Source organism: Micromys minutus (assembly GCF_963924665.1).
Source record: "Micromys minutus genome assembly, chromosome: 6".
NCBI lineage: Eukaryota > Metazoa > Chordata > Mammalia > Rodentia > Muridae > Micromys > Micromys minutus.
In genome coordinates, this window is record NC_137975.1 from 27,414,731 (window position 1) to 27,440,729 (window position 25,999).

General features: G+C 43.1%; 1 pseudogene across 1 annotated transcript; it reads left to right on the top strand.

Annotated features, from left to right (window-relative positions):
• The first annotated feature begins 7,328 nt into the window (after nucleotides 1–7,328).
• LOC308422138 (heterogeneous nuclear ribonucleoprotein H-like) lies at nucleotides 7,329–7,948 on the top strand (annotated as a pseudogene). Its single transcript has one exon. The product of its transcript is annotated as a heterogeneous nuclear ribonucleoprotein H-like (transcript).
• The last annotated feature ends 18,051 nt before the right edge of the window (nucleotides 7,949–25,999 follow it).

Below are 25,999 nucleotides of genomic sequence, written 5' to 3' on the forward strand. Positions count from 1 at the left end.
GTCCCCATAAGGATATAATATTGATAGTGTAGCAAAAGCCACAGGCCTTGAACCAGACCAACAACTCATTGTAATGAACATTTGCAAGGAGAGATGTGTGGACAAAGGGGTGTACTGTGTGTCCCACCACAGTTTCCAGAATGAGAGGTTTTATTGTTAGTTTTATTTTTTTATTTTCTTTGGGGGCGTTGCATGGGCTGAGAACAGATATGAGGGGACGGAGAGATGAGTAGGATTGGGGTGGATGATGTGAAATTCATAAAGAACCTATAAAAATTTTTTTAAAAAAAGAACATATGTCTTTGGGGAGTTGTAAGATATTTGTGTATATGTAGTAAGTATAATGCGATGTTTTGTTTCTTCTGTTTGATTATTGGTTGTTGATTTTGGGCTGTCGATTGAACCCAGAGCTTAGGGCCTCACTCATGCCAACCACACATTACATCACTGAACTGTATTAAAAAGAAGCCACTCCTTCTTTTAAATGTATTTGTCTAACTCTGCAAATCAATAGTGAAGTTTGTCAACATAATTGAAATGTTGTTAGGATTTTCTTGCCTTTCTATTAGCTTTACTTTAGATGATGATCTTAAAATATATTTACAAATATCTTAAACTATTTACAAACATCTCCTTCAGAGGTAGAATCTAACTCTTGTTTTCCAAATGCGGACTGTATTTAATATCCAGCTTTGGAATCAGCAGAGTGATGCGGTGCGCCAACTGATTCTCTCTAGAGTCTCTTAAGCCGTGCTCAGGGCTCTTTAGTGCTCTTATGTTTCTCTCCAGCGTCTCGTGCGCTCTGCTCTGGGCTCTTTACTTTCCCAGTATCTCCTGCTATCAATGTGTCGCTTGTCTCTTCCAGCAATGCTCCAGGGGCTTGTGCTGTTCGGCCCATCACTCTCCCTCTGGTTTGGACACTTCGGGAGCAGCCCGCGTATGTCAGCAGCAGTCTACAGGCGGGAACAGTAGACTCTGGTCTTTATGGTGGCAGATGAATCTGAAGCAGTAAGAGAGGAGAGAAAAAGAGAGAGGAGTCCTCAGGCCTCCGTTTGCTTCTTTGCCATGAGCTGGAGGTCAGGAAGCATTTGCACACTCATACAGGCTTTAGATAGACAGGTCTTCATTGTACCAGAGGGAGTCAACCTACCAGCAGCCACCATTTCTTCTGTCATTACACCGGAACTCCCTACCCTCAGTTCAGCCAAGGACATGAACCATCCTCCTTCAGCTGTACTGAATGGAGTTGAGATGGGATGGGAGACATTAACTGCCATCTGCCCCTTGCTTAAAGTTGAAATTGATATCTGTATTTTTAATATATAAATAATATATCCTACAATATTTAATATTATTTTAATATCTCTCATTTATATATCCATCCGGATTCCCTTTTTTGTTCTAAATGGGTAATGTGTGAAATAAGACTTTATGAACCATGTGACTATAAAATGCACTGGGAAACAGAATTTCATGGAACATTTGCATATTCCTTACGGAGCTCAAACCAAGCAAAGGGGTTTGCTCAGGTTCTCCGATGTGATTATTTATATGCAGATACCAAGCATGGAAAATGTCAGACTTGGCACAGAAACCCAACCCATGGCAGGATCTACGGGTTTAGAAAGAAATGGTTATTTGATCTCATGCGAACGTCAGCATATTTCTTCTTCTTTTTCTTTTTTCTTTTTGTATCCTCCAAAAAGCTATAATTTGAATTTAAGAGCAGTAGTTAGAAGCAAAATGCTAATCAAAAATCAGGAAACCATGCATTAAATTCTACCATGAGTGAGGCTGTGTATAACACACAGCTCACCATCTGAGCCCTGAGACCCCCCTGAGCACTTTTTCCAACTCAAACATTAACCCATTCTGAACCCCCAATTTCTTTTTGTGCATCTCAGAGATTTTTTTCCTAGATTGTTCCCTTCCCTGACTCTCCCAATCCAGCTTTTCTTTAGACCACCCCCAACCCCAACCACAGTGATCCCTGTGGCTGGGTCTGCTGCTGATTTTTGCATCTGCCCACAGGCCTGTGCCTTTAAGAATTGTCACCTCTCCGAATTATTAACAAATGGGAGATAAAAGTAAACAAACATTGAAAAAAAACTTAAGAAGTCACCAAAGTCATCTTAAATACATGTCTTGAGGCCAAAGTGTGACAAGTGGGGCCACCTTTTCTGTGGTGGGCCGTTTTGATAGTTTGAGGGTCTCAGAGCCTCGAAAACTCCCCTCCTACTTACAATGACTTTCATTCTGCAGCTCCAACTCAGACAGATCTTCCTTCCCACCCCAGGCCCTTAACTCCTGTGCTTTGCTCTCGGTCCTGGATGTTCTGATGGTTATATATGTGTAGCACTCAGAATGTGTGCAGCCAACTGTACACTGAGGTCCATGGCTCTACCCTTCCTGCAGGACTGCACCCTCTGGATTCTTTCTTAGTAAGTATACAGCCTGGGAGAGGATCAAGTGCTCTGTTCTTCAGGCTCAGGAATGAATGGTCAGGCCCATGTAATTCACAGCTTCAAATTGAAGTGAGATAATGTAAACTTGAAGGCTGTTCAAAGAAAAATTCAAATGCTTATTGCAGTCTGGAAAGAAAAATTAGTAATTGTTCCTCTCTAGCAGTAGTATCCTGAAATGACCACAAGCCAAGCATGGTAGCTCATGCCTATAAGCCCAGCTCTTAGATAGCTGAGGCAGGAGAACTGTTGGCTTCAAGACCAACTCATCCTGGGCCAGTGAATCTCGGTCTCAAGATAAGTGAGTGAGCGAATGAGTGAATACTGTAGATATTACCAAATGGCACTTGATCTCTGTCTTAGTTAGGGTTTTACTGCTGTGAACAGATACCATGACCAAGGCAAGTCTTATAAATAACAACATTTAATTGGGTCTGGTCCACAGGTTCAGAGGTGCAGTCCATTATCATCAAGGTGAGAACATGGCAGCATCCAGGCAGGCATGGTGCAGGAGGAGCTAAGAGTTTTACATCTTCATCCAAAGGAAGCCAGGAACAAACAGAGCCATCCTCAGGTAGCTAAGAGGAGTGTCTCTAAGCCCACCCCCAGAGTGACACACTTCCTCCAACAAGGCCACACCTTCTAATAGTGCCTCTCCCTGAGCCAAGCATATACAAACCATCACAGTCTCTTAGGAGTAAATTCGTCTCTAGTTGATAGCTATTGTGTTAAAAGAATTAAAATACGTATCATAAAAAAGTTTACATTTTTTATTTTATATACACACACTATAGTGTGTGTGTGTGTGTGTGGTGTGTCACAGCACACATGAGGAGGTCAGAGAACAACTTGTAGGAATCAGGTCTCTCCTTCCATGTAGGTTATGTGGATCAAACTCAGCTCATCAGGCTTGGCAACAAGTATGCTGACCTGATGAGCCAGCTCACCAGCCCAAACTGTTTTATTGTAAGACTCTTTATGTAACATGATAAAGTAGAAATGAGATACGAACATTTGCATTTTAACAACACCAAGTAGCCTTTAGCATGCTACATAAACTCTATATCATACATGTACAATGATTATATATGTGTGTATGACTATGTATATCATACATGAAATGACCATAATTACATTGTATACAAACAAAGCAGTGTGGCCTCCAAGATGGGCAGGGGAAGAAAAGGAGCCGAATTGAAAGTAATCACTAATCTTCCGTGACGATGGGCGAGAGAACATGTAAATTCACTCAGACTTAAGAAACAGCACAATCTGGAAGTCAACCAGGCATCGCGCTTCGAGGTCAGTCCAGCACTTGGGAGGCTGTGGCAGCAAAAACAAGCATTGGAGGACAGCCTGGGATACACAAGACATGTGCATTTTTTTTTTAATGAAAAAGAAAGAAAAATGGCTAAATGTGGGAAAAAAGGAACCAAGTAAAATCTGGCTGCAGGCTTTGTTCAAAGGAAGGGAAGGACGTCACAGGCCTCAGAGCCTATGAAGGACTGTCATACTGATGACGTACGACGTCACTGGCTACTGTCATTTCCACTGAACACCGAGGTGCTTCAGAGCAAGGGCTGAAAGAAACACATTTGAGAAATTTCTTATGGGACTGGTTTGCACTAAAATTCACTCCAATAGGGAAAGTGAATTCTTTCTTTTTTCCTGCCATTCTTCAAAGAGAGAGAAAGTCCTTGCTTCTAGGACATTCTGGTGCCAGAGATCTCCACTTCTTACACAATGTCCAGCTCTGGGAATGTTGTGCCACTGCAAAAAAAAAAAAAAAAAAAAAAAAAAACAGAAAGAAACTCTTCCAAACAGAAAGCACCAACTACAGATAATTTTTATTATTATTTTTATATTGTTAGAAAAAGTAGACCATTTTATTTTAAAGTCCTGGAAATTGGAAGGTGGAGCAGGAAGAAAGCACTGTGTCTGCGAGGCTAGCCTGGGCTACATAGTGAAACTCTGGTCAGTCTGAGCTACAGAGGGAGAAGCTGTCTCAAAGCAAGCAAGCAAGCAAAATTGCCCGTCAGCGTGTTCTTTTGAAGTTATTTCTTTATTGTTGTTTTGGTTTTGTTGTTTTATTTCTGAGGGTGTTAGTTTCTAAAGGATCCTGGAGGAGGCTTGGTTTAGTCTGTGTTGTTTTGGAGATTGTGTTGCACTGAATGATTTAATTTCACTAAGTGATAAGAAAAAAAAATGCTATTGTGCTCTTGAAGACTACAGGATGAGGATCTAGGCTGTGTATGGAAGGAGAGTTGGTGCTTAGAAAAGACGCTTAAAGAAAGAAAACTAGACTGATGTCTGTTTAGGCTTTATTTGTCACCCTGCTTCATCTAATTGAATTCCTTGTTTAAAAAGCTTTAGTGCTTTGTTTATTTTTATTTTATGCATATTAGTGTTTGCCTGCTTGTATGTCTGTCATGTGCTAACATGATGCCCCGACACTAGAAAAGTGGACACCCCTGGAGCTGGATAACAGATGATTGTAAGCCATCATATAGATGCTGGGATCTGAACCCAGGTCCTCTGCAAGAGCAGCAGGTACTCTTAACCACTGAGCCGTCTCTCCAGCCTTGCAATTTACATTTTTGATGTCGCTGTGCTGGTTAGTTTTGGGATATTTTATTTTTGTCAACTTGATACAACCCAGAGTCATCTGACAAAAGAGAACCTCAACTGAAAAAGTATCTCCATCATTTTTGTCCAAGGGCACAACGCCGTGTACTGTCTTGACTGTAAGTGATGGGGGGGAGGGCCAGCGTACTGTGGATGGCACCATTCTTAGGGCAGGGGGGCTTAAGCTGCATAAGAAAGCTAGCTAAGGATGAGCCAGTGAGCAAGCAGGCAAGCAGTGTTCCTCTGTAGCTCCAGACTCAAGGCCCCTGTCCTGATGAGCCACAAAGGTTGATTGTGACCTGGATGTGTAAGCCTCCTGAGCTGCTCAGAGTATTTTATCACAGGAACAGAAAGGAAACTGTGACTGTCACCAAAATTTTAACTTTTAAATCTAAGATTATGGTTACTTAGCAATATGGAGGATGAAGAATGCCTTGCAGATTTAATGTAGCAGTGATAGTAGTGTGTGAGATGTGTATATGCATATATATGCACTTATGTGTATATACATATATACATCTATATCTGTGTATATATGTATATATATCCCATATGCATATATACATCTCATACACTACTATATATACTATGTATATATGTATGCACATGTATATATATGTATACATGTGTGCACATATGTGCCACAGCATGTGCGTGGAGGTCAGAGGTCAACTCTGTAGAGCCTGTTCTCTCCACCCATCTTTACCTGAGTTCTAAGTTCATCATATGAGTTCTCAGGCCAGAAGATGCAGCAAGTGCCTTTACCTACAGATCATCTTTCTGGCCTGGGAATGAACATGTCAGCAGTGCAGCCCAACAATCAGACTTTATATTTCCTTGTTACGTGATAGTATCAAATCCATTTAGGTACATGAAGAAATTAGACACTGTACAAAAATTCCTTAATTATATAATTTCCACTTCATCTGGTTGCCCACCAGGACTCCGGCCCTAATATTGTTGGAGAATATCACACACTTTGGTCCCAAGGACACAGAGAAATCGAGCCGGAACTGAGCTGGAAGCTCAGTAGCCCTCACAGTGATGCTAGGTGCTCTGTGGACCGCTGCGGGAGAACTGGTATCAAGCCTTGCTCAGCTGTGGACGCTGCTGGACACTGCCTCGGCAGGTAAGCTGAGCACACAGGTGTGGTAGCGGCAGCTCTGCTGTGGGCTTGAATGGCCGCTCTCTGGTCAAAGTCCAGGCTTTCTCACCAGGAGGGAATCCATATTAGGTACCATGAAATGTGGTCAGAAGCCCATGGCTGAAGAGGTCATAGACCCCAGTGGGGAAGCTGCCACTGTTGCTTTGCTGAGTGGATGCAACGTGTGCGCCTGTAATCCCCACTGATAACGCTGAGACGGGAGGTGGAAATAGGAGACTCTCCAGAAGCTACAGGCCAACGACCCTGAGATACGCAACATGGCCGAAACGGCAAGAGAGACTCTGCCTCAAAACAAGGTGGAGAAAGAAAACTGGTTCCTGGGGGCTGGAGAGATGGCTCAGTGGTTAAGAGCGCTGACTGCGAGCCACGCCGAGGCTTTGTGTAGAGTCCTGCAGTCAGTTTCGGTGCCGGGGCCAGCGAAGAGATGAAGGTGTCGGGAGCAGAAGGCTTTGTGGTGAAGGTCCAGGGCTTGCCCTGGTCCTACCCGGTGGATGAAGGGCAGCGGGGTTTTTATTTGTTTGTTGGTTGGTTGGTTGGTTGTTTTTTTGTTTTTGTTTTTGTTTTTTCTGACTGCAAAAATCAAAATGGGCCTAAGGTATTCATTTCATCTACACCAGAGAAGGCAGACTGAGTGGTGAGGCTTTTGTTGACCTTGAATCAGAAGATGAAGTCAAAGTGGCCTTGAAAAAAGACAGAGAAACTATGGGACGCAGATAGGTTGAAGTATTCAAGTCAAACACAATTGAAATGGATTGGGTGTCGAAGCATTCTGGTCCAAATAGTCCTGACACGGTCAGTGGTGGCTCTGTGTGGCTTAGAGGGCTCCCTTTTGGTGTAGCAAGGAAGAAACTGTTCAGTTCTTCTCAGGGTTGGAAATCGTGCCAAATGGCATAACATTGCCAGTGGACTTCCAGGGGAGGAGTACAGGGGAAGTCTTCGTGCAGTTTGCTACGCAGGAAATAGCTAAAAAGGTGCTAAAGAAGAAGCAAAAGGAAAAAGTAGGGCACAGGTACACTGAAATATTTAAGAGCAGTCGAGCTGAAGTTAGAACTCATTACGATCCACCACGGAAACTAATGGCCATGCAGCGGCCAGGTCCCTATGACAGGCTTGGGGCTGGCAGCGGGGGAAAACAGCGTCGGCAGAGGAGGACGCGGTGCTTACGGTGGCGGCTACAGAGGTTGTGATGGTTGTAATGGCGATAAATGATGGCTCTGGATTTGCTTCGGATAGATTAGGGAGAGACCTCAATTACTGTTTTTCAGGAATGTCTGACCACAGACACGGGGACGGTGGCTCTGCTTTCCAGAGTCCAACAGGGCACTGAGTGCGCGTGCGGGGATGACCATACAGAGCTATTGACAACGACATCAATAATTTTTTTTTGTCGCCACTCAACCCTGTGAGAGGACATGTTGAGATTGGACCTGGTGGCAGAGTAACCGCTGAAGCAGATGTTGCAGCTATGTCCAAAGATAAAGCAAATATGCAACACAGACGTGTAGGACTCGTCTTGAATTCTACAGCCGGGGCGAGCGGTGGTGCTTCTCCCAGAGGATGGGAGGCATGGGCTTGTCAAACCAGCCAGCAGCTGAGTGGTGGTTTTGGAGGTGGCCATGGTAGCCAGAGCAACATGAGCAGATATGACCAAGTTTTACAGGAAAACTCCAGTGATTTTCAATCAAACACTGCATAGGTAGCCGAGGAGCAGTGAACAGCAGCCACTACAGCAGTGGAAGCTGAACATCTATGGCAAGAATGGAGTGGGGCATGTCGAGCGAGTCTAGTAGGTGTGGTGGATGGAGAATGTAATTGATTTTGATCACTGACTCTTGGTCAAAAAAAAATTTTTTTTTTAATCCTTCAGTTTAACAACAACAAAAGAGTACTGACTGCTCTTCTAGAGGTCCTGAGTTTTGATTCCCAGCAACCACATGGTGACTCACAACCATCTGTAATGAGATCTGACATCTTCTGGTGAATCTGAATACCGTGTACTTATATATAATAAATAAATAAATCTTAAAAGAAAAAAGAAAAGAAAAGAAAACTGATTCAACTAATTCCCGAGAGTTGTTTTCTGACATCCACATTTGCTATGGCATGTATACACGCACACATGTACACGTGCACATACACATATGCACACTCATGATCATCTATAATGATGATGATGATGATGATGATGATGATAATAATAATAATAATAATAAATGAAACATTTTCACAAAACAGCTTCATGATCTGTCTGGAGATACTGTTCCTCTAAACTCTCAGTCATGTTAGAACACGTGGAAAGAGACAAAAGTTTCCTGTTTTGCCTGCATCCAGAGCCAGAAGCTACCTGCCTGGCTCTTTCTGTGCACTGTTTGGGATGGATGGGCGGAGTCAAGCCCTGCTGTGCTGAGTGGGAAGTTGCCAAGTTCTCACTCAGCTTTTTCCCTGATGCTTTTAGCAGTTGCAGATGGCCTTTGTTCACATTCAGAGCAAACAGCGCTGTGGTAGTCTAAATCATCATGCCTGATGTACGTTTTAGCTAGAACAGAAATGGAAGGGGTCGTCCACTAATGGTTATCCTGGGGTACAGCTTGTATGAGAGAGATAGTCGCATCTTGGTTTTTACTTGTTAAAGTTAGTTTTCCAGCATCTTTCTGAGTTAACCATGGACAATTTTTCCCTGCTTTCTTCTTCCCCCTTCCTCTTCCTTCTCTTTCTCTTTTCTAGTAACTGTCAAATTTACCTACAACATTGTAATGGATGACACTCAACTTCTCCATATGAGAGGAAGCCTGTCTTGCTGTTGTTGGGATAATTCCTTGTGCAGTATGTAATGGTTGTCTTTGTATCAAGTATTACCTGATTTGGTGTTTTGTAAACATCTTCTCTATCACCTTCTGATTGGTTTAATAAAGAGCTGAGTGGCCTATAGCAAGGCAGGACAGAATAGGCGGGACTTCCAGGCAGAATTAGGAACTCTGGGAAAGAGTCTGAGGCTGGAAATGCCCTAGCCAGAGCAGAGGAGGAAACATTAAAAAAAAAGGGGAAGGGGGGGCACAGAGCTAGACAGTCAGGTTTACTTAAATGAGCTAGCTGAGAGTCTGCTAAGCTAAGCCAAGCTTTCACAATTCATAAAAGGTCTCCATGACATTTTTCAGGAGCTTTCGGGCCAAAGTCTACCTGTCTCTATATTGTCAACCACCATGATAATTTTTACAGTAATAGAAAAGAAAACTAAACATTGAATGTTTTTAGGAGCAACATAAAAGATATAAGCTTAGGGAAATTTATAGACAGAAAATTTGACATTCTATTAATGAAAGCAAATGAAGTGACATCATGTAAACCATATTCAGAGTGAATTTTGACCTGGGGAAACATACTCGTGGTTTGTAAAAGTCTAATCAAAATCTAAAACCATCTTAATGTTTTAGATACTACTTTAGGAATAATCTGAATAGAACACCTATCTAGAACCTTCTAGAAAAACAGGCTAACCAGACTTGCGCTATCAGCTTACGTATGACCCAGTTCATAAAAGCATTTATTTAACACTGGGCATAGGAACAAGACTGCTTAGGAGAGAGAGTAATGAGGGTCAGGAACTCCCCATGCTTATGTTTGTGTCTAAGGGAATCCGAGAATAGTACAGGAAAACGGCTTAAGGTCTACCAGTTGCCTTGACTTAAAAACACGTATCTATGATTGTGTTGGGAGATAGCTGGGTGGTTAGATCCTTGTGAGTAATTTAAGTGGTTTAATGTGCCAGTTGTTACCAAAGTTCTGATGACCCAAAAGCAAAGAAATAAATAAACATTTCAATCTGTCCTCAGAGACTTCATGTCAGAACAGGTGACATAGGGTAAAGGGCAGACATTGAGGGACAATATAAAGCCACAGAGGATCATTGTTCTTCTGAAGGAACTGCTACATTTTAACACAGGGGAGAAACTTTGTGTAGCTTGTGTTTTTGCAGAAGATGGCCACTAGAAGGCTAACCCATAACCATCCACAGACTTTCGGACTTTCACTCAAAAATGCTCTCCAAGAAAACGAAGAGAACATTTATTGACGGCAGTGCCTGGTTTTGTTTGATTTCATGGTTGGAGTTCCTTGAAGTTGGGTACAGTCTAAAAATAGAACTATGGTGTTACAGTAAATATTAAAAAATAATAATCACTTTATCTCTTTACTGGTCCTGAGGTCTCACTCCTCAGGCCCGACCCTGATACGGAGCTGTGTGCATCCAGTCCAAGCCACCACCCAGATTTCACTCAGTTCACACAACTCCCTTTCCTTGGTGGTTTACTACCACCTGTTCTCCACCTCTGTGTCGGGGTGTTTCTTTACCCCAAAATCCCACAAACACAACTCTACAGCCTGATAGCTTTTCATACAGGTTTATATATATTCATCTCTTAATCCACAAACCCTCTACACAACAAGATTACATCAAATAGACAAAGATACAAACTGCCCTTCTATATGAGACACTAGACCTATAAAATCCTTAATGTTTATAGCTATTTAACGCCAATCAATATTATCAATCAATACCTAGCTGGTCCTTGAGGAAACTCCATCTTGCCACAATCCTTCCTCCTCTGTCCTCTGACCTCCTCAGACCTCTCAGCCCTCCTACTTCCCTCGCCCTGCCCAGTCACTGGCTTTCCTTTATTTTACTAATTAAAATGGGAAGGGTCAGTTGGAGTCACGTGACTAGGCAGCCCTTCTTGGGGAAGTGGAATTAACATTAAAATACAAACAGCTTCAGGACAATCTACACTATGGTGCAATGAAGAGCTAAGATGCTTTGGCTGGGAACTAGAGAGGTGACTTGGAGGCCAAAGGCAAGCACTACTCTTGCAGAGGAACTGAGTCTGGAACCCATGTCAGGTAGCACATACCTGTCTATCACTCCAGCCCCAGGAACTGCTGAAGCTTTTGGCCTCTGTGGGGGTCAGCACTCATGCGCAAATGGGCACATAGTTTAAAATACTTGTAAAAGTATTCTTGTTTTAGTTTGTCTAGACATTATTAATTGTACACAATAATAGATTTCATCATGACATTTTCATACATGTATATGACATATTTGATCATATTCTCCTCTAACACCCTCTTGTCCCCCTGTCTCCCTCCTACTCTTTCTACTTGCCTCCTTTTCCCAACTAATTCCTCCTCATTTTTTTTTCTATCCTGGTGACTCAATGAGTTTTAATTGGGAAAATTATGAGAGAGAGAGAGAGAGAGAGAGAGAGAGAGAGAGAAGGTGTACATAACCTTTACAATATACTACGCTATTGCTTGTTGGTATCTTTTACTGGGCTCACTTTATAAATTAAGCTTTACTGCAGGTATGTATATGTGTATAGGGGAAAACAGATATATATACAGGTTCAGTACTCTGGTGTGGGGGCGTCCATTGTTGGTCATCAAAACACATTTCTCATGGATAAGAGAGGATGAATCACATAGCTTCTGACGGACCAGCTGACAGCCCAGACATAGGTCTAAATCTGCCTGCCTCACCATATAAGGCCTCACTTCCTCACTGTAAAACTCAGGGGCAGGTCACAACTGAAGAACTTTTATGAACCTAAGCTCTTGTTGATGTTTCTAAACTTTTCTTTTTCAGCCCAGATCAAATGAAACCAGCCGTTGGTGTAAAACTGAAGATGTCTTCCCTCCTCTGTTTTCCACTTACTTCCACAGAACTCACGCTATTTGTCCAGACATCAAGGACAAACATAACAGGCAAGACCTGGATGGAGCTATGCTCAAGTCTTTAAGAACAGCCCTTCTTGTTTTATGTGACAGTGACAAAGAGCCTTTCTAATGCTTTCCGTCTCTTTGGGGTGTTTTCCCATTGACTATCTCAGATGGTAGTGGGCTGTGTCTTCTGCAATTTTAATTTTAGTATATATCTAAGATATTTTGATATTCAGTGTTGTGTGTGTGAATTGCCCACACATATATTTAAGTCCCTCTGCCTTTTGAGCAGTTACAATTGACTAGTTATCAGATGCTGATTGATCTATAATCAACTGATATTGTCTTTGTTACTTTCCTATTGCTGTGAAGAGACACTGTAGCCACAGAAAGTTATAGAAGGAAGAGTTTATTCGAGGTATATGGTCTCAGGGGGTTAAAGCCACTACAGCAGGAAGTATGGCAGCATGGCACTGGGACATAGCTGGGAGCTTCCATACTGAGACAGAAGCACTTGGGGGAGAAGGGGAGGGGAGAGGAGGAGGGAGAGGTAGGAGAAGGAGAGGAGGAGGGAGGGGGGAGGGGAGAGGTGAGGTGAGGAGGGGAAGAGGGGGAGGGAGAGGTAAGAGAAGGAGAGGGGATGGGAGGGGAGGGGAGGGAGGGGAAGGGGTAAGGGAGAGGTGAGGAGGGGGAGAAGTAGGAGAAGGAGAGGGGGAGGGAGGGGGAGGGGGAGGGGAGGGGAGGGGGAGGGAGAGGGGGGAAGGAGAGATGAGGAGGGGGAGAGGTGAGGAGGGGGAGAGGTGAGGAGGGGGAGAGGGGAATGGAGGGGGGAAGGAGAGGTGAGGAGGGGGAGAGGTGAGGAGGGGGAGAGGGGAATGGAGGGAGGGAAGGAGAGGTGAGGAGAGGGAGAGGGAGAGGAGAGGGAGGGGAGAAGGAGAGGTGAGAAGGGGGAGAGGGGAATGGAGGGGGAGGGGGAAGGGAGAGGTGAGGAGAAAAAGAAAGACTGGAAGGGGGAGGGGGTAGGGGTGGGGAGAGGGGGAAGAGAACAAATATGCAAGGTAACTGGTGTGGACTTTTGAAACCTAAAAGCTACCCCTAGTGACACATTTCTTCCCACAAGGCCGCACACTTCCCAATTCTTCCCAAACAACTGGGCCCAAGTATGAAACATAAGAGCCTACAGGCATCTTTTCGTTCAGATCACCACAGATATATTAATGTATCTTGTAATAGAGAGACAAGCCCTAATTTGGTATATTTCTATGTAATTTTTCTGGCTGCATATAATCTATCTTATTATTTTCTTTAAAAATTTTTGTATGTGTATGAAAAATATTTTTCGCTTATATTATGTCTGAGTACTCTCTACTTGCCTGGTGCCCACTGATTCCAGAAGAGGACATAGAATCTGGAGTTACAGTTGTTTGTGAGTTACCATGTGGGTGCTGGGAATCAAGCCTGGGCCTTCTGAAAGAGCAGCTGGTGCTTTTACCACTGAGCCATCTCGCCAGCCCTGTATATGAACTCAGTGCACTCATTGTAATTCTCATAGCATATTATACCCTCCAACTGACATTTAAGGTCCTTTTTTTTCTAATGTGCAGAGAAAACAGTGATGATGGCAGCCATCAGCCCCTGACTTCAAAGAGTCTGAGAGACCCTTGGGGGCTCTGAGGAATGACACGATGGTAGAAAAGGAGTCTGCAGGGCCTGAAAAGGCTCCAGAGCAGCTAAAAGTAAAATAAAGCAAAATAAAATAAAGGCAAGTTTTATGGGAAGATGATTTTAAAATGCAGACTCATGGGATTGGAAGGAAAGATGGCAGAACAAAGCCAAAGCCATGCACGGAGAATGGCGAAGGACTGACACCCCTTGATGCTGGGTCTCAACCAGGAGGCTGCCACCCCAAGTCATTCCTGATGAGCTGATGGACTAAAGGCATCAATAGCGGGAAGATGTGTGGCTCCCTGAAGCTCCAGTAGAAACAAGTCACTTCAGAAAAGGGCTGGCTCTAGACTTGCAAGGCTGTCTACATGCAGCTGCCGCAGGTGCAGCTGCTTGCCCTGTGGGACACTGAGAGGGCAGCTCACAGGCTACAGGGCCTGGCAAACCTGGGGATGGTAGACATCAAGGCAGCCAGGAGCTCATACAGAAACTGCCCCACCCCCACCCCATGCCCTGCCTAGCTGCAACATCACTCTGACTCTGGACAACAACAAGATATCTAAGACGAAGCTCTACAATGGTCCAGTGCTTCAGAAACAAGAAACCTTGAACCAGACCAACAACTCTGTGCGATGAATATCTGCATGCAAAGCTGTCTGGGCAAATATCTGTATTTTGACACACCTCGATTTCCAAAGCCACTGCTACAAACAAATATTCAGCCGAGAGTGGGGAATCTAGAGGAACGGAGAGGTGAGGGAGCAATGGAGAGGCGGAACTAGAGACTCAGTGGTTTTGGTAGGTGTGACAGGGCCCCCATGGACAGGGGACTGGTAGGGCTGACAGGGTGGCATGCTGCAGCCTGGAGCTTGCACTGTGACTCAGCCCTCAAACATGCTGCCCAGCCTCATGATCAACCTGGTTCTGAGCAACCACAGGATGTCCCAGATGAAGAATGATTCATTTTCTAGATTGGATCTTTTCAAAAAAACCTCTACAGTCCTTAAACCCCCAATATCTGCTGCCCCAGCCTGTGTTGAAACCAGAGGTTCATGTAGATGCCCAGAGTCCCTAGCATCTGGGAGTGGTGTGGAAGACCCTGGTCCAAGTTGCCACTGAAGGTCACACAGAGGTTCTTAGTCTGGGCTGCTGCTCGAAGTCATCCTGATGTTCTCAGACCGGGCTTCCTAAAGGGGCCGTGTTGATGGGAGTAGCCTGTGCTGCCAACGAGTCTGTGTTGATGTCTGTGCCCCACTGAAGGTCAATGAGATGTCCCTGGCCTGTGCTGCCCCCAAGGGCTGTGATAATGTCTACGGCAAGGGCAGCAGCAGAGGGCTGTGTTGATACCTGTAGTCAGTACTGCCACCATGCTGAGGCCCACACATACACTGATGCTGGAGATCATGTGGGTGTCCATGGTCCACACTTGCCAGAAACTTTGTGTAAGCCTATGATCCATGCTCCTGATGACTGTAAAGGGTAAGGAAGCAACGTTTGCCACGGTGTTAATGACCCCACAGACTTACAGTTGAGAAAGAGGAGCATAGGAGCCTTCTGTGGCATCCCCCACCCCCACCAAAGTAACATCCCCCACCCCCACCAAAGTAACATCCCCCACCCCCACCAAAGTAACATCCCCCACCCCCACCAAAGTAACATCCCCCACCCCCACCAAAGTAACATCCCCCACCCCCACCAAAGTAACATCCCCCACCCCCACCAAAGTAACATCCCCCACCCCCACCAAAGTAACATCCCCCACCCCCACCAAAGTAACATCCCCCGACCCCCACCAAAGTAACAGTCTAGACAGAAAGCCCCATAAGAGAGCTCCTAAAATTTTTGGTAAGGATGCTGAAATGTAGCTCTCCGCAGTTGATGGCTTCTGGCAGGGATGCAGGTGGGGAAGGACCAAGTTTTCTTTAAGAGGCTGGTCAACAGGAGTTTGGTCATGCTCCAGTGAGCATAGATAACACAAATTAGGCTTGTTCTCCTCTTCCTCCTCCTCTCCTTCTTTTTCCCTTATATATTTATTTATTTATTTTGGTGGGGGGTCTGGGGAAACAGACCTGGGAGGACTGGGAATTGAGGATGCTCAGGGTTCAATTCCCAAATAATTGATAAAATATGAAAAAAAAAAGATTTTTTTTTTTGCAACATGAACTTACGGTTTTATTGTACAAATAACTGTCGGGTGATTATAACCAAATGACTGACTTGTCCAGGTAACGCAAGGAGCTAGAACGCCAGTGTGAAAGTGAAGTACTCAACTCCATTTCAGAAAGACACTAAACCTGTTACCATCCAAGCAAAGGCTGCAGAGCACAGGCGTCTCTGTGAGGCAGCAAACAATGGGAATTCAGACCTGGAGACTCAGCCGCAGTGAGTCAGCACAGCAGAGAGGCAGAGCACCCACGGGCTTGTCATTTTAAGAAAAAGAAAAAGCTCCCTTGCTTTTACCAGAGAGAGGAGTCGTGTGGGAGGGGGGGAGGAGAATGCTCATTTTAGAAAAAAAAAAAAAGTCAATTTAATTTTATGTGTGTAAGTGGTTTGCCCACATGTAGTCTGTACCCCCACAGGTATGCAGTGCCCACAGAGGCCAGGAGATGGTGTTAGATGCCCTGGAGCTGGAGTTACAGACTTCGGGTGCCACCTGTGGGTCCTGGGAATCAGTCTGGAATCCTCTGGAAGAGCAGCCAGTGCTTTTTGACTTCTGAGCCATCTTTCAAGCCCCAGTATTGAGCTCCTGAAATGATGATTTAACTAAAGCAGCTCTTAAACCCAGGAGCCTTTACAGGCGAGTCTAAGAGATTATCTCGTGGAGATTAAGCACGGAAACCAGTACTTTTATTTCTTTTTCTGCAACTAGGGATACATTTTTATTGTGGACGATAAGGATGAAAAGAAAAGCCTCCATATACCCATTATTTAGAAACTTGTTCTATTAACATCGAGACCCATGATGGGAGTTACAATTTTAAAGGCACAATTTCAATACATCTTGCTGTTTTTCCAAGTTGTTTTATCATTGCATCTAATTTTAGACCGTGTTACTACCCCAAAAAGAAGCTCATCTGTAATCATTCTCATATTTCCTCACACACTTTCTTCTTCCTTAACCTTAAACAAACACTAATCTTTCTGTCTCCTATTCTGAGCATGTCATACAAATGTGAACACAATATTTGATCATTAGGAGCAGATTTCTCTAACTCAGCTTAGTGGTTTTAAGACTTATCTACATTGCTGTATGTATCAGTACTTGATAATTTTTTTTTTTTTTTTTTTTTTTTTTTTTTTGGCTGAGTACTTCATTGTATTCATTTAATACAGTTTGGTTTTCTGTGTTGTGAATGTTGGCTTGTGGCCTTGAAAGAGTGCTGTTGTGAATATTTACATGGAAATTATTTTGTTTGACATTGGAACAGTCTCATGTAACCTGGGCTGGTCTCCAACTTGCTGTACAACTAAGGCTGGCTTTGAACCACTGGCCCTCTGGTCTCAATCTCTGAGGAGAACAAGCCCCTGGTGCCCCTTCTCCAGAACTCCTGTTCTATCAGTTCCTGACTGTGCCAAGGATGTCTGTCCATTCCTGACTGACTGTGCCAAGAATGACTGTATAGTTGGAGAGATGGCTTGGCACTTAAGAGCACATGCTGCTCTTCCACAAGATGGGAGTTCAGTTGCAAATGCTTGCTCTGAGTGACTCAGAACTGCCTGCAACTCCAGTTCCAAGGGATCCAGTGCCCTCACACACGTGACATTCACACAAAAACTCACCCCACACACATAAATAAATATCAAATGAAATGATAAATTGAGAGCCTCTAGAGAGATGGCTTAGAAGTTAAGAGTATGTACTATGACAGAGGACTTTGAGTTAGGTTCCCAGAACCCACTTAGACAGGACCACAACAGTCTGCATCTGACCTGATCCCTCTGGCTTTCTAGGGCACAGACACTCATATATACACAGACACATACACACACACTAGATAGATAGATAGATAGATAGATAGATAGATAGATAGATAGACAGACAGACAGATAGACAGACAGATAGATAGATGGCAAACTCTTAAATATTCTTTTAGAACAAAAATTTTTAAAAATGGCTTCCACAGACCAGACTTTGTTCCTTCTCCAAGTGTTTTCTCCCCTTGGCTCACTGGGAAAATTAATCGCTAGGTTTTTCATGTTCCATAAAAATCTACTCTCAGGTCCTTTGTGGATGCTTCTTCCTGCTCATCTCTAATGCTAAAGTGTGGAGTCTGTCCCTGCCTGCCCCCCACCGCCACCCCAGGGCCCCTCTTCTCTCTGTACACTTCCTGGTTCAAACCCAGTACTGTAGTCCTTTTTTTTTTTTAAATTAAAGTGTTTGTATATATGTCTGTGGGAGTGTATGGGACCCTTGTGAAGGGTCCCACAGAAGCCAGAAAAGGTGTTGGATTCCCCCAGAGCTAGAATAACAGGTAGTTGTGGACCACCCAGAATGAGTGCTGAGACTCAAATTCAAGTCTTCCGGAGAGCAGTGAGAATTCTTACCTGCTGAGCCAATCTCCAGCCCTTTAAGTCCCCACAGTCTCCAACAGTTCCAATACTATTCAAATGCATAAGTAAGCCACTTATGCATCCAAAGGTGTAAAAGCACCAGAGGACAAGGGAGCTGAAGTATGGAGAACAGTCTGTGCCTTTTAATTTTGATACACTGACAAATTAAATTTTAAATAATCACAACAGAGTGAAAAGACTACAATAGGTTGGGGTTCTTCCTTATGTGACATCAAGCTTAATCCTGCCTGAGAGAGATGGGCAGTTTGAGACTACAGGGCAGAAGTGGGTCAGCACTAGTGTGAGGGTTTCAGAAAAGTCAGTGGAACCGAATCCCAAGTCCCTGTGGAGGAATCTGCTGGAGTGTGGTGGCAGCACTGGTGGAAAGGTCTGTGTGATTAAGAAGCTGAGGTTTCCAATGGTGTCCTGCTGAAACCAGGTTAGCTTTTCTGAGGAGGAGGGAGTTGGGGAGAAACCCCTGAGGCTTTAAGTGTATTGAGGATATAGCTAAGGTATCTGGAAATACAAGCTGTCCTGAGAACCACAATGGATTGTCGAGGGCATTTATAGCGGGTGCTTCTGAATGTGCGATGGGGAGGGCAGCGATGAGTCACTTCCTGGTTCAAACCCAGGCTCTGCCAGTATAGATTGTCTAACCTCAGGCAAGTTTGTTAAACTTCAAACTTCGGAATTTACTTAACAAATATTTAAATGCCAAGTATGTGCCAGGGGCTGGAGATGGGGCCAAAAGAAAAAAAAAGCTTCATGGTTGAAACTTTCTCTTGGGATTTATGAATTTAATAAAAGATTCTAGTGTCTTAAATGTTTAAATGTTCACTTAATTAAAAGCACCTTCAGTCTCTCTGAAATTGAAATTTGTCTTACAGTGGGTAAGCATGCTAATTGACTACTAGGGTGATTTTGTGTCTTAGGGTTTCAAAGAATGATAACGTACGCTAGGCAGTCAATTTAGTAAATTGTGCTCAAGATATAAAAGCTTGCTGAAGGACTTTACACTTGCAAATCCACAGTAGCCAGGAATCAGCTCAGCTAATTCTGGGAAAAGACTGGATCTGTGAGATCCATTGGATCTGCAGAGAGCCAGTGGAATGCAGGAGAACTAAAACTAATTCTATACCCTGCTGTGATAACCAGAGCATGCTGCTAAGGGAAAAAGGGTGGGGGAAAATTGTCAGTAGGATGCGCCTGTTTATATGCAAGGTGGGTGTATACATATTTATATATACATGTCTTTGCTTATATATTCAAAACTGAAATGAGAAACAAAATGTTTTAATTATCTTAAAAAAATTATAAGCAATCAATGGGAAGGGAAGGAATAAAAATAGAAGGATGGAGAATAGAAAGCAGACTTTTCAGAATATATATTGTCTTAGTGGATTTTATTTCAAATCTTTCCAAACAAAAATAGAAGAGTAATCCTAAAATTTTCAAAAACTAGTGGAAACAACTGAGCTCACATTGAGTCATTATTAACATATGACTCAATCATACACAGCAAGTTTATATTGCCTGGCTTTAAAATGCACTAATTTGACTATATATCCTCACTAGAATATAGCTGGAATTAGGAACATACCAACAAATACATTTGAACTACTTTTGATACCATAAGTATCCAGAACTCTACATTGTATAGGTATGCATAATTTGATAATAATGATAATGATAATAATAATAATAATAATAATAATTGTTATTCTGGTTTTTCTTCTTTTTAAAAAAATGTTTAATTTATGTATGTGAGTACACTGTCACTGTCTTCAGAAGACATTAGATCCCATTACAGATGGTTGTGAGCCACCATATTGTTGCTGGGAATTGAACTCAGGACCTCTAGAAAAGCAGTCAGTTCTCTTAACTACTGAGCCATCTCTCCAGCCCTATTCTGGTTTTTCTAGTTAAGGAAAAGAAGTATATTGATAGTCTTAGAAGCCAGAACAATCAGTGTAACAGAAATTATATATAAATAAAATCAAAGTTAAGTAAAAACCTTGTGTTTCTATATTTGAATTGAATGAATTCATGAGTTTTGAGACAGGGGAGGCAAGTGGGGGGTGGGAGAAATCTTAGGTCTGTCCATTATGAAGAATTAGAATTGATAACAAACTTAATAGCAATTAATATCTGGTAAAGGAAACCAGAAACCTAAGTTCCAGATAGAAAAATATGTAAGATGCATCTGAGAGCTGGCTCAGTAGACAAAAGCGCTTGGCATGCCATGCAAACCTTACGACCTGAGTTTGAGCCTTGAAATTCACATAAAAAATAACACCCAGCTGTAATTCTAGTATTCCTAGGGTGATGTGGGAGGCAGAGGTAGGAAAGTAGCTTGCAGATCAGCTTAGTGTCTGTAAGTGTGTACATGTGTGAGTGTGTATGTATGCGTGTGTGTGTGTGTGTGTGTGTGTGTGTGTGTGTGTGTGTGTTTAGTATGAAACAAGGAAACTATCAAAGACTTTTGAGACTGTCTTGAAGAAACCCCGAAAGCTTCGGGAACAATTAACATTTCAGAAAGAACAAAATAAACTGAAATGTATAGATGTATAAATGCTACCCCTTGCTCACACACAATGTGCTAGAAAACAACCAGAATCTTCCAGTTGGATAAGCAATGCTGGATGAAAACACTGTTTCCAGATTTAAAAAAATATATATTTGAATGCTAGGGATGTGGCTCAATGGCAGACTGCTCACTTAGTGTGTGTTGGGCCAGGGATCGACCCCCAGCACTTCCTGGAGAATACAGTTGCTTCTCTCTATCCACTGCTGAAAAAATTTAGAGCCACCATAGAAATCTAAGATCCACCCTTGTAAGTTTTAAATGTAATATTTCTTTTAACTTTTAAAGGATGTAGTGCCCCAGCCACATTCTTAATTTTGAAAGAAAAAACAAATCCAACACAGAGCCTTTGTGTCTGACAAATCAATGCACTTTAAACATGGTGGCTGTGGAGTCTTCAGACTTCAATGACCTCACTGTGTAAAATCCAGTAAATCCTGCGCATGGCCTCCCATTTGATACAGTGTATCAAAGCAGACTTTATAGTTCATTACCAGTCTATTTTTCCTAACCCTCAAATGGCATCGCTGCAAAATTTATGATGTTACTGGTTGTGGAGCTATAAAATAGACGTACAATGAATTGGTCATTTCCTGATCTGTCCTCTCAGAAGTTTCACTGTTAAGAGGTACATAATTTTGTGAATAGACCTGTAACCTGGAGGATGCTGGGGAATCCTCAGATCTGTGGGAGTCAAGTCGAGATAGTATAGAATAACACTGACCAGCAAGAGCGCCAGGATAAGTATGAAGGCAATTCTGTGTTATTATATATGAGGATCAGTCATGCTATTGTAAGTATTAAGCTCATCTATATAAGTGTTTTATCAAACAGGACATAGTGATACACACTTTAAATCCCAGCACTCAAAGGCAGAGCTTGGCCAGGCTCTGACTTTAAGGCCAGCCTGGTTTATGTAGTGAGTTCCAGGAGAGCCAGTTACATCGAGGGATACTTTTCACAAACAACAAGAGAGCTTTTATCTATATCCCGGCGTGCTTTATGGTCCTCATAGGGACAGCTGTAGACTGAGCTTAGTCCTGCTTTCTGTGTGTCTCCTGATTCTGTGCGCTCCTCTGGCCTCTGACTCACACTGCTTTAACTCAGAACGGCTTGTCTAGACTGGCTCCTTACCAGGTTCCCTACCTCAGACTCCCCTATCAGTAATTCCTCATGTGTCCCCCAGACTCTCTTCCATATTGTGGCATGAGCCACTTTTACTGCTGCATGTCACTGGCATTTCCAGTTATCTGTTAATGAAACATAACTTGAACTAAGCAGACTAAAATCCACTCCCGTTAGCTCTTTGCATGTGCTATAGCAACACTTTGGGCTTTTTCTCTCCCTCCTCCCCTCCTCCCCTCCTGCTCCTCCTTCTCTCCCCTCTCCTCCTCTCATTCCTATTTTGATTGTTTACATTTACATACATCCAGTCTTTAGATGTCATTTTCTCTGGAAAGCATTCCATGATGCCCCGCGTCCACCACACGTACCACCCTGCAAGTCCCAGGACATCCCGACTTCCCATAGCATCCCCTTTGCTGTCTGACCGCATCTCCTCCCTTCCACCCACAGGGTAATGAGGGCAGAAGTTATTATGACTTGCTTTTTCATCACTATATTCTCAGGTCTGGCTCATGGTAGAGGTCATGAGTCTACTAAATGGGTTCATAATTCAACTTATAGAAATTGAAATCTAAGTGTCAGGGAAAGGTCTTAAAGTAACAGAGGTCCTGGTCTGATTCACAGTGGTGATACAAGTGAGGGGAACCCAGACAAATCCACTACTGTCGATTACGCCTCCAAGCCTGCCTTGCTGTACATTTACACAGGCTTTGCGAGCTTGTAGAGAAAGGGGGTAGCTATAAATCTATAGGTATGAGGCTAAAGGTCTCTGACATGAAAGAATGCTCAGCATTGTTATTTCTGTGCGTGTCTCAACAGAACATGAGAACAACACTCAGGTCAGCTCAGACTATTGCAACATCTCCTGGTCTAATGTTCAGCTTAAGGCAAACTCTTAAGATGGATTCAGAAGATGCATGCATTCCACAACTCTTGTCTAATTGAGTCATCCTTGAGAATTTTCCTGCCCCTCCTTGACATAAGGCAGAACGCATAATAACACAGCATTAGTAATGCTATCCGTGATGTCCATGGGGTCTATTACAAGTAGTGTGTCCCACAGCCTGACAACTGAAAGACCACCAGAAATCCATCTCAGTAAAGACTTTGTGTGGGTGAAAACGAAAATAGAATCAGACTGTTCTCTGGTGAGATCTCTGAAGACATCCCAACTGGAGCTTCTCATTCAAGAGAAGTCAAAGGGACAGAGCCAGAGCTAAGACTGGAATGGTCCTAAGGTTTTGCTTATGAGCCCAGAAAAGTGGCTTTTTATATTAAATATTAAGCTGGCTTTACCCACTCAGAAATGAGTTGCAGCTCAGCAGGTAGTGATGAATAAGTCACCCCACCCTTGCCTCCAAGATAACAGTAAGAAATATGAGCACTTCAGGGCACAGGTTCAAGGCATCTGTGGGAAAATCCAAGGGAAGCTGGGCAGGGCCGGGGAACACGTAGGTGTGAGTGTTTCTAGGGTTGGGTTTTACTGTTTCCAAGCTTCCAAAAGGATTGGGAAATGCTGGGAACACTAAAAATGGTGGTTAGAACCACGCCCCCTGGTTAACACTCAAGAGGTATGCTTGTGGGTCTAATCTAACAGAAAGAACCTGCAAGTGGTTGTCTCTGTCTGATTCTCTGTTGTGGTGATAAAATGATGACCAAACCATCTCAGGGGAGGAAAGGGTTTGTTTGACTGACACTTCTGGGTCTATCACTGAGGGAAGTCAGGGAAGAAATCAAGCAGAATCCCGGGGAAAGGGATTTAAACAGAGATCATGGAGGACTGCGGCTGACTGGCTTGTTTGCTTGCTTCCAGGCTAAAATCCTTTCATTCTCTTTCTTGCATCACCCACAGTGGGCTGGGCCATTCCACATCAACCATTAATCAAGCCAATGCCCCGACCGACAGCCTACAAGCCAGTCTGATGCAGGTCATTCCTTAATGGAGCTTCCCTCTTCCCTAGTGTCTCTATTTGTGGCCAGGTAACAAAAACTAACCAGCATGACATTGTGGTCTAATGAGTTTAGGACACAAACCTTGGATTGTGTGACCCTGGGGAAGTTGTGTACATACCGGAACCCGTTTCTTCATTAGTACAATGGGGATACATTTTCTACCTTATAGTATTGTACTAAAAATTAAAAATGTCTTCAGTGAAGAACTGGGGTGCCCTGGAAGGTCAGATCCTGCTTTAAAGTCAGTTGAACACGCAGCAGAGTGATATCAAATCATTCCTCCTGCTCGGGTGTGGAGCTTATGGGATGACTGCGCTCAAATCTACGGTCCTAAAACATTCATATGAACCTTCAAGTTGCTTTCCTACTACTGATCTTCAAGTTTATAAAAGTAAAGAGCTAGAACAAATCTCTCATCTTTATAGAAAGCAACTGGTCTATTTTTTAACTATTGATGGACTTGAGGCAATCAGATGAACAAATCTGAAGATCAATATTCAAATAAAGAAAAAAAGGTTTGTCCTATCAAATTCTTGGCCCCCGGCCCGATGCCTTACCCTCCTGAGTGCCAGGATCACGGTGGTAAGCCGTCAGACCCAGTTCCCATTTTTCTACATTCACCATTCTGAAGAAATGATGTGTTTCCAAGCATCATCATCACATCAAGACAATGAAAAAGGACAGGCTGGTTCTAAAAGCTATACTGAAGATTAATTAAGGATAATTAAGTAACTCCTAGAGAAAGCCAAAGTGGGGGAACATGTTCTGCCAGCTAGCAAAAGCTATAATAATGCTATAATAATAAGGCATGAAGAATAGTGAGCCCGGAAACGTACTAGTGCATTTTGAAATATCGATATATCCCAGATACAACAGCGACAGGCATTTGAGAAAAGATTCTAGTTAATAAATGGTGTTCAGACATTAGTTGGCCAATTGAAGTCCAAGTTCTCTCCATTCTAATCAAAAAGTAGATTCCTATTTAATAGCAAACACAAATTAACTTCAATGTGGATCCATGGATTAAATTTAAAAGAGAAAATTAAAACTTTCCCAAAAATTCTAAGGGAAAAAAAATCTTCGTTTTAGGGTACTCAAGGCATTTTGGACATCAAAGAAGAGATTGACAAACTTAAGTACATTAAACCTGGTAACTACTCATCAAAAGACTGCATAAAGAAAGCAGGAAGAGAACCCAGTGTGGAGGAATAGGCCTAGCATCTCAGCGTTTAGAGTTTCAATCCAATCTGGGCTGGGGAGTGAGATCCTGCCTTGGATTACGACCTGCAAATTTTAAATAAAGACTGAGTGTTGACTGTTAGTATTGCTTCAATGCTAAATTACTGAAATGTGAACATTGCTCTGTGGGTGTGTAAAAGAATAGCTTGCCTTGAGATGCTATGATTTATTCTTGAATTGTTCAACAACAACAAATTCTTGTTCCACATATACGGACTGTGTCCATGTGAGGAGCGTATATACAGTACACATGAATGCTACATCCGGAAAAACTTTTCAGAGTCTGGTTCTTTTCAAAGTCAATGTTAAATCTGAAAACACAGAGTCTGGAGAAGACAGTTCAGTGATTAAGAACACTGGCTGCTCTTTCAGACCCACATTCCATTCCCAGCACTCACATGGCAGCTCACAACTTTCTGTAACTCCAATCGTAGTAAGTCTAACATCCTCTTCTGGCCTCCGTGGGCACTGCACACATGTGGTCTACAGACATACATGCAAATAAAGCACATAAAAACAAAACAAAAAAAAAGATTCTTGTTTTGATTGAAAATAATTTTTCATGCCATATATTGTGATCTTGGTCTCCCTCTCTCTGCTCTTCCCAGACCTGTAGATTGTCCTGAAGCTGTTTGTATTTTAATGTTAACTCCAGTTCCCCAAGAAGGGCTGCCTAGTCACGTGACTCCAACTGACCCTTCCCATTTTAATTAGCCAATGGGCAGGGCGAGGGAGGTAGAGGGCCCTGAGAGGGCTGAGGAGGTCAGAGGACAGAGGGGGAAGGCCATGACAACATGGAGTTCCCAAAGGACCAGCTAGACCCAGGTGATATTGGTGTTAAAAAGCTATGAACATTAAGGATTTTACAGGTCTAATATCACATATAGAAGGGCAGTTTGTACCTTTGTCTATTCGATGAAA